Source organism: Sprattus sprattus (assembly GCF_963457725.1).
Source record: "Sprattus sprattus genome assembly, chromosome: 4".
Lineage (NCBI taxonomy): Eukaryota > Metazoa > Chordata > Actinopteri > Clupeiformes > Clupeidae > Sprattus > Sprattus sprattus.
In genome coordinates, this window is record NC_137923.1 from 27591602 (window position 1) to 27601601 (window position 10000).

Genomic DNA, 10000 nt, shown 5'->3' on the forward strand with positions numbered 1-10000 from the left:
TCGAGAGTTCAATCATCCAATCCAACAAACAACTCAAAACAAGAGTGAATACCAAACAGGAGAATAGGAGAATTTTGGCAAATTGTTCATGGGTGCAACCCACATACTCAGCTGTGTTGCTAATCCCACAAAGGCATGTTCCTTACAAATGTGGCACCATTTAAAAGGGTACTAAACAGGCTTTCCAACGGTATAAGATTTATTGCCGAGAAGCATTGTTACAACAAAGAAATAATCTACCAAACACAAATTTCCTTACTTTTTGTGCTATGTTTATATCATTTCTCAGGAGAGCAAGAGAGAAATAAAGAGGGAAGCAAGAGGTTTGCACTTGTTCTGCATGAGTGTGTGTGTGTTTGTGTGTGTGAAGCATGAGGTCTGCACTTGTTCTATGTGTGTGTGTGTGTGTGTGTGTGTGTGTGTGTGTGTGCGTCTGTGTGTCTGTGTGTCTGTGTGTCTGTGTGTTTCTGTCTTTTTCTTTCTCTCCCTCTCTTGTGTTGTATCTTTCTCTCTCTCTCCCCCCAATTCTCTCTTTCTCTCTCTCTCTATCTGAGCTGCCATTGCTCCCCTGACAGAGTGCAGTTTACGTTAGCGCCCAGCACTAGCATTCATCCCAACAGGGTTATTATTAGTCCAATCTGGGCCGCCTTCACCTCCACTTACAGACATGAGTGAGCACGCCAGCCAGGCTCCTGAATTTATTATAACTAATAAATTAACAATAGTAACACAAGTGCAGCCCACAACTGATTGGACACAACATGACGTGTCCCAGGAAATGTTCGTGTGTGTGTATGTATGTGTGTGTGTGTATGTGTGTGTGGGTGTGTGTGTGAGTGTGATGCAAAGTGTGAAAGTGTCTGCGGGCATGTCTGACAGATAGAGTGCATACCCCAGTGTGTGCATGTGTGTATGTAGGTGTGTGTGACGGGATGAGACCTAGTGTGTGTTTTATTTAAAACACTTTACAGGGCCCATCGCTCAGAAATAATAACCAAGCTAATTGCTACATGACAACCATCAACCCAACACATGCATGTCACACTGGAAGAAAAACCAAATCAAATGCCTACAGATTGATGCTAGACAATCAAGCACAGTTGCCAGATTACAGAAGGACCTCCACTCTCCGAAAATAATTACAGTGCATGAAATGCCCTGTATTGTTATTCCTAGGCATTTTCTTCTTCTTCTTCTTATTCTTCTTACCTTTTTCTGCGATTAATTCAGCTCGAACCGCTTAACTTACAAACTTCGTTCAAACTTTGTCGCGTAGGTCTTGTGAAGGACACTTCACAATTTTTCACTTTTATAAACTTTATACTTTTTAAGATATTAAAGAAAAACTAATATCAATTTTCCCATTGACTTACATTGGGCCATTATGACATCATAATAGGTTCTTTAAACTGGCTTGCACCTGTGCTTCACTGACACCTGCGCCAAATCCAAAGAACCTCTTCTCTCTGTCCCTCTCAATTTAACTGTAACTAGGAACATTAAGATCCCTTCCATTCTCTTCTTTTTTTTCTCAATTTTTCTCTCAATCCCTCTCACTCTACTTTCTCTCACACTCCATCTCTCTTCTTCACTTTATTTGATCTCCTTTTTTCAATATTTTCACTCTCTCTTTATCTCTTTATACAGAGCACTCTTGTTCACATTTTTCTTTCCTTCTTCCACTCTTCTTTCCATCTTCCATTTTTCTTTCCTTCTTCCACTCTTCTTTCCGTTCTTTTTTCCTTCTTCCACTCTTCTTTCCTTCTTCCACTTTTCTTTCCTTTTTTCTTTCCTTCTTCCACTCTTCTTTCCTTCTTTCACTCTTCTTTCCTTCTTACACTCTTCTGTCTTCTCTTCTTTCCTTCTTTCACTCTTCTTTCCTTCTTACACTCTTCTGTCTTCTCTTCTTTCCTTCTTTCACTCTTCTTTCTTTTCTTCTTTCCTTCTTCCACTCTTCTCTCCTTTCTTCACTCTTCTTTCCTTTCTTCTTTCCTTCTTCCACTCTTCTTTCCTTCTATCACTCTTCATTCCTTTCTTCTTTCCTTCTTCCACTCTTCTTTCCTTCTTTCACTCTTCTTTCCTTCTTTCAGTCTTCTATTTCCTGGACAGTGAGACCCCCTGGAGATACCAGAACAGGGACAACCAAACGCTGATGCAGAGTTCTCCTGTTTAAATGCTCTCGTTTTTTAATTACAGGAACATCAGTGATGAATCACCAGGTGTTAACAGACACCAACTGCTCATCAGGTCAAGGCCTTTCTATCAAACAGACTTCTTCAAACCACTAGTCTGGACCACAGCCAGGGCTTTAGACTCCTGCTCTATTGTGTGATGAGAAAACTCATAGCTGACTCTGAATTAAATACGGGCCGGATCAGATATACTGTAGCTCTTCCGAATGATGTGTGACCAAGAACCATACATTCATGCTTTCCACAGGCCATAAAGCGTTAGTATAACATCTCACAGGAGTTTAAGGCCACTTTTTTGTTTATCTCAATATTATGTAAAAATATATTGTTGTCCCACACACACAATGTTGTTGGTAAACTCCTGTTATGTTGTAAAGCTGACTGTGGATTAAATACAGGCCACATCTAGATTCACACCAGATCCAGATCACATCTAGATCCAGATCAGATCCGGATTAGTGAAAGAGGCTTTGCTGCTGATGTCATTATAAGAGGAAAAAAGAACTGGATAGAAATCAGATTCTTTGTATTCACTTACATTAACTCTTTCCAAGTGACTGTGTGTGTGTGTGTGTGTGTGTGTGTGTGTGTGTGTGTGTGTGTGTGTGTGTGTGTGTGTGTGTGTGTGTGTGTGTGTGTGTGTGTGTGTGTGTGTGCGTGTGTGAGTGTGTGTGTGTTTTTTTTTTCATGCGATGACCCCAGAACACTGAAGAGGCTCACTACTGTTGAGCCTCCACAACTCTACAGTTCCCCACCTGCCTCTCCAGGTCTTAATTAATACCAGTCAGAAAGGTCATCCTAAAAAAAGAGACACACACAGACACACACAAAGACAAAAACAAGATAAACACACAATACTCACTATGATAGGCACGATGCAAACATATGTACACACACATACACACACACACATTTCAAAAATGCCACCATCTGCATCCCCAGTAGCATATTTAAGTGCTTTCCACAGCAAAAAGGATATTACGGCAGCCCTGACATTTCAGTTTAGCTACTTGGCCCTACAGCGCTGCTGCGCGGCATGACTCATCAGCATCGTTATTCTGCAGGGGCCACAGGAGGAACCACTTAACACACCCAGGAGTTCAGCAGAGAGGAGAGGAGCGAACAAGTGTCGGATCAGGGCCGGATGTAAGCCGGATGTGAGCCAGATCTTCTCCAGAGTGAGCTAGAGTGAGGGGCGTGTCCTGCTTCTGTCTGGGGCGTGTGCTGCTTCTGTCTGGGGCGTGCCCTGCTGTCTGGGGGGAGTCCTGCTTCTGTCTGGGGCGTGTCCTGCTTCTGTCTGGGGCATGTCCTGCTTCTGTCTGTGGCGTGTCCTGCTTCTGTCTGGGGCGTGTCCTGCTTCTGTCTGTGGTGTGTCCTGCCGTCTGGTGGCGTGTCCTGCTTCTGTCTGGGGCGTGTCCTGCTTCTGTCTGTGGCGTGTCCTGCCGTCTGGTGGCGTGTCCTGCTTCTGTCTGGGGCGTGTCCTGCTTCTGTTTGGGGCGTGTACTGCTTCTGTCTGTGGCGTGTCCTGCCGCCTGGTGGCTTGTCCTGCTTCTTTCTGGGGCGTGTCCTGCTGCTGTCCGGGGCCTGTCCTGCTCTCTGCCACACTGACTCTTCCATCTCCCTCTCCACTGACTGTTACACACACTTGGCTTTGGGTATTACACGTCTGACTGATACACACACTTGGCTTTGGGTATTACACGTCTGACTGATACACACACTTGGCTTTGGGCATTACACGTCTGACTGATACACACACTTGGCTTTGGGCATTACACGTCTGACTGATAGCAAACAGCCCATCTCAGCCTGCTCCAGTAGAGCTCAACTCTATCTCTGGCTATGGGAACGCACAGCTGTCCTCAATAATACATTCTCCTCTTACTCAGTCTGGGAAGGAATGTTCCAACACATATACCCTTATCACACCAGAGAGTCTGATGCCACTCACAGTCAAATTCACAACATTTTTGTGTGTGTCTTTGTGTGTGTGTCTGTGTGTCCACTAGTGCGTGCGTGCGTGCGTGCGTGCGTGCGTGCGTGCGTGCGTGCGTGCGTGCGTGCGTGCGTGCGTGCGTGCGTGTGTGTAAAGAGTAGGAGAGGGTAATTTGCAGTAATGACAGCTCCTCATTATGTCTCTTCCTGCTGGAAAATCATTATGTGGCACAAATGTGAATGAAGGCCAGAGAGGAAACGAGAACGACACAAGAACAAAAGAAAAGAGAAGAACAGAGAATTGAAGAGAAGGAAGAGCAGAGCAGAAAGAAAAGTGGTGTTGATGCTATGTGTAGAGCTATAAGGGATTTGGCCAGAGAACCGTAGAAGTTGAACATTTCATGATATCATTAGTCTGACTGCTCCCCTGCTTCCACTCTGAGGCCTAATCTGTGTGAGGGGTAAAATTGCATTACTGGTGCCGCGCATTAATAAATGAAGCCAACAGCGTCTCCCACCCAACACACAACACTGCACAGCACAGTTGAAGTGACCCGACCCGGACTCGAACCCAGGGCTACAGGGTGCCAAACATGCACTCTGACTCTGGGGGGGGGGGGGGGGGGGGGCAGTAATTAATCTCTACTAGACGACTTCTATTCTGCTAAAACTGAGCTCATTATTCCAGGACTATGGTACCCTAGAGACATGCTGCCAGAAGATTCTATAATACTGCAGGCTACAACAGCTGGAGCTGAATTTAAACCTGAAGTACAATATAAACCCATGAATAAATAAATACAGTGACTTTATATACAGCTGATGATTCGAACAAGCTTAAAAGCAGTATGGTTTATCAGTCAATTTATCAGGAGGTATCTTGTTTTTTTGAGGTGAGGTGAAAAGTTCCACCTACAGTATAGCTATGGTTACATCGTCCCTACGGAAACATCTCTTAACACGTCAGTGAAGAGCCATGATGCTCCTTCAGGATTTTAAAGGTCTTTCTTCTAAAGAAGGTTTTGGTGGCAGTTATACCAGACACGTAAACAGCCATTTATACATGAATTACCTGTATTTTGTGGATTCCTGTCAGTCTGGAACTTTACTGTTCAAATGTAAAGAATTAAACTATTTCAGACTAAACTGAATTGCATGTGTGTTGGTGTATTCTTCACAAGTTTAGATCACTGGTCAAAAACAAAGGCCTCCTCTGAGTCCTTGCTCTCTCACATTGAGTGCCGCCTTAACCAAGGCCAGCCACCACCCTGTGTCTGAAAAACACACACACGCGTGCAAACCGCACACACACACACACACACACACACGCGTGCAAACCGCACACACACACACACACACACACACACACACACACACACACACACACACACTCACACATACACACCTGGCAGAGCAGGGTGCTTGTTAAGGCTCAGTGGTGGTGATGTTCTCCTTGTTTGTGTTATTCTGGTCTGTTCCTGTAAATAGACCGGTTACACACTCTGGCATACAGAGAGGTTGTTTCCTCAGCGGCAAACTTGAATTGAACTCTACTCCAACTCTAGTCCACAGCTAGTGGAATGATATGAAAGATGAAAGGTGAATTAGAAGCACCAAACTGTTGCCAATGACAGTAGTCATTAATTTTTCGCAGTGGACAATATGAAGAAATATCAGACCTCCGAACGTTGGGGTAGCCCATTCAAAATCAACAGAACTTTTTGGAACATTCTAAGGAGCTCTATAATAATATATTTTAGCACATGATATCTACGCTAACTCTAGTCCACACAGAATAACACTACATTTGAACACATGGTATCTGCTCTAACTCCAATCCAAGACAGAATAACACTACATTTTAATTCATGATTTTTCATACTTACTCCAGTCCTAACAGAATAACACTACATTTTACCACATGATATCTACACTAACTCAACACTCCAGCCTAGATCTGGCCCATATACAGAGGCTGAACTCTCTGTTCACCTCACTACATATACATAAACACATATAGCAGCTCCCTCTGGAATGAAATTGGGTCAAATCAATCACATCAGGGCCACATCGGAGCCATATCAGAGCCACATCAGAGCCACATCAGAGCCACATCAGAGCCACATCAGAGCCACATCAGGGCCACATCAGAGCCATATCAGGGCAAAGTCAGAGCCACATCAGGGCCCTCCTTCCTTCCTTGCCTTCTTCTTTCCCTCCTTCCTTCCCCCTTCCTTTTTGCCAGAGCAGCACAGCCCTTTTGTTCCCCTCAGGTGCAGTTGTATGAGCCGGAGAGAAATATGACTGATGGACAGAGCAGAGAGGAAGGAGAGAGAGAGGAGGAGGATGCTGCCTGGAGGAGAGTTCTGAGATGTACCTGGGAGATTGTACCTCAGTTAAACGAATCAAAAACTGAGGAAATGGTTGGGACAATGGAGGGAAGCAGTTGTTGACATGAAAGAGAGAGCCGTGTGCCTGTCAGCATCTGATTAGAGAGGTGTAAGTGTGTGTTGTGCTGTTTTTAAATGATGAAAGTACTCCTTAACAAGTGTGGAAGGCTCACGGCATCTTCACACTGGTTTAGATTGAAGGGGGTGATAGAGGAAGAGAGGGAGATGGAAGGAGGTAGATAATGATGAAAGATTCTTAACTCTATGTTGTGGAAAAGCTGCCTGCTGTCAATTTGATCTGGTAGAGTTTAACCGTGTTCTGTTGACATGCCCATGCGTGCACACACACACACACACACACACACACACACACACACACACACACACACACACACACACACACACACACACACACACACACACACACACACACACACACACACACACAATTTAATCCCAGAACTCTAAACTTTTTGGTGTTTTAAAAGGCTCATTTGAACTTAATGATTCTACTGCAGAGTAAAATATCAAGGTGTTCAGACACACAAAACTAATGAAGGTAAGAAAGTATGTGACGTGGGCTCCTGTTGGAGTTTGGTGAAGTATGCTTACTGTATGTGTCTATGCTATTGCAGTTATTGGGTCTAAATTGAGCAGGTTTATGTTGTGTGCAATAACAGTTGTTTTGTATTGCATTGTTGCGGTATAACTGTACAATTGCTGTGTTGTTGTAGTCCTATGAAACTGATTCAGACATTTGCGATCACACATACAGTTCCTCTGGTAATGGCTTGATAAGTTTAGGGTTGTAGTGCATGTATCTACATTTGTGTGTGTGTGTATGTCTGAAAACTGATTTATTCTTTTTTATTCCCCCTCCTCCTCTTTCTGTCTGTCTCTCAGGGGTGACATAATGCCTCTTAGAGTGGGGGTCTCAGGGAAATCACTTCCCCTCCTCTTCCACCATCCAGCACCTCCAGTGTCCCAGCTGGCTGAAGCCAGCTCTTCAGCATGAGGTAGAAGATGTCAGATTAAACCACACCGTCACGTCAGCTGGTATAGGCCATGGCCCCCATAGAAAAGAGAGGAAGGGAAGCACACACACACACACATACACACACACACACATACACACACACACACACAGACAAACACACACACACACACACATAAATACACACACACACACACACATAGACATAAATACACACACACACATGCATGGACACACACACACACGCAGACACACACGCAGACACACAAACAAACACTGATTTTAATAGTGAGCTGCACTAATAAAGCCTAAACGGATTGACAGGGATTTTCTGACAGTGGAGGGGGATGTAATCTATCGGTGAGGCAGCCTTTGTGTGATTAGACATCAGATTTAAGAGGAAAACAATCTCCATTAGGTTGGAGCAACGTCTGTGTTACAGCATGGAAAAAGCCAAGCCTCTCCATTAGTCTGATTCCTTAGGTGCTGGCAGTGGATATCTCCCCATTTCAAACCACAGGAAAAGCCATCAATGGAGAGTGGAGGGGAAATACAGAGAAATGGATAGACAGAGGAGATCAGGACGGAGAGAAGGAAGAGAATGAGAAAACTGATTAAAAAGAAGAAGCGTGAGGGTCAATATGCTGCTGAGGGCAGTGAGAGACACAGCAGGAAAAAGGAGGTTTAATTAAAATGGATTGCATTTCGTATTTTGATACATGATTCATTCCCCACACTTTAGGCTCAATTCCCCTTGCTCTGTCTCCTAGATGTAGGGAGAGACAATGTATTGATGAGGAACGTGACAGCAGTAGATGGAAATACAAAAAAACGAGTTAGCAAATTAAAAAATAATACAAAAAAGTAAAGGAGTGAAAGGGGATCTCTTTGTAGTGTGTTCTTCATAAGCTCTGTGACAATGTGGTGAATGGATCTGAATTACTTTGCGTGTAGATCAGTGTGGCGCGGAATTAATTACTTTGAAAAATCGTGCTCGATGACTGGCACACACTCTCCGGTGGTTTGGAGAAAGAGAACAACCAGACCTGCACCAGAGGTACTCCACAGACAGCTACTCCACAGACAGCTATTCCACAAACAGCTACTCCACAGACAGCTACTGGTGCTACTCCAGCTCTTTCTACAAACTAAGACAAGGTTTTTTTTGATGAGGTCCTTTTAGAATGAGCTCTGATTGGCTTGTGCCTGTATTCCTGTATTCCTGTATTCCTGTGGATGTTCCAGTAGTAGCAGTAGTGGGCCAATAGCAGGACAGCAGTAAACAGCTCTTTGCAATAACATCTCCAGTCACTTCTGAAACATGGATGAGAGTGGTTCCTCTGAATCCCAGCTTCTCCTCGTCTATCTGCTTCACCTTCTGAAATCTTCTAGATAAGACAGCTTGATGCTTGAACTTGAGAGTTTGAATGACCAACAACTAACTCCCTTTCACAAACTTTAGAGTCGTGAATGGAGGGAAGGGTATGTACGCCCAGGAAAGTAGGACGGGGCCTTTTGTTCAGTTTACGCTCAAACACACACAAACTCACAGACGCGGCAGAACACTCCCAGCCTGCAGCCATGACCGCATTCCCCTGGGCTATTCACATCATAACATAACACATCAGCATTAGCGGGAAGACCTCCATTAAAGAGTCACATTCAGAAACAGGCACTTTTCTATGCACACCTCTCAGTACTGAGCATTTATTAAATGTGTGTGTGTGTGTCTGTCTACGTGTGTGTGTATGTTTATGTACGTGTGTGTGTGTATGTGTTGTGCACAGAAAATGCTTTAAGGATATGCTTACAGTGTGTTCTTGTACAGCACTGCAAAACTTCATTAACCTTTTTTTTTTTAAAAATGCTTACGAATCAGTTTCTCCTACATGCTTTTGTCGGAGAGAATTAGAGCATTTCCACATTCCCAAATACACAGAAAACACAGTTCAATATAATTGTATAATTGTCAGACTTCAATTGCACAAGCGACGCCACACACGTACGATTGGCACACGAATACATGGAGGAGACACAGGACACACACACACGCGCGCATATGCGCACGCAGGCCTGAGGTCGTTTGTGAATTTAGTTACTGCATTTATCCCATCCCGGACTGTCCTTCCTCAAGCAGTGGGCAGCCTTTAGGCCCCGGGGACCAGGTGAGGTGAATCGTCTGTCTTGGTCAGGGACCGACGAAGAGTGTTCTGTTGCATGTTTTTACTGTTGGGGTTCAGTGGAGGAAACCCCTTGTGAACACGGGGAGAACATGCAAAGTCCACACAGAAAGGCCACCTAAGCACTGAAGGTCTGGGGAGGACCTGCCCCCCAGAGCCAACAGAGCACCATGCGGGAATCGAACCCATGACCTTCTTGCTGTGAGGCGGCAGTGCAAGCACCTGAACCACCGTGCTACAAACAGACAGTACACACACGCACGCACGCACGCACGCACGCACCACACACACACACACACACACACACAC

General features: G+C 44.6%; 1 protein-coding gene across 1 annotated transcript in view; it reads right to left on the minus strand.

The window, feature by feature from the left end:
• Positions 1-10000, minus strand: part of LOC308364549 (receptor-type tyrosine-protein phosphatase mu-like) — a gene marked incomplete at both ends in the record, with an annotated part of 185601 nt that overhangs the window by 147823 nt on the left and 27778 nt on the right. The gene's annotated exons all lie outside the window — the stretch shown is intronic.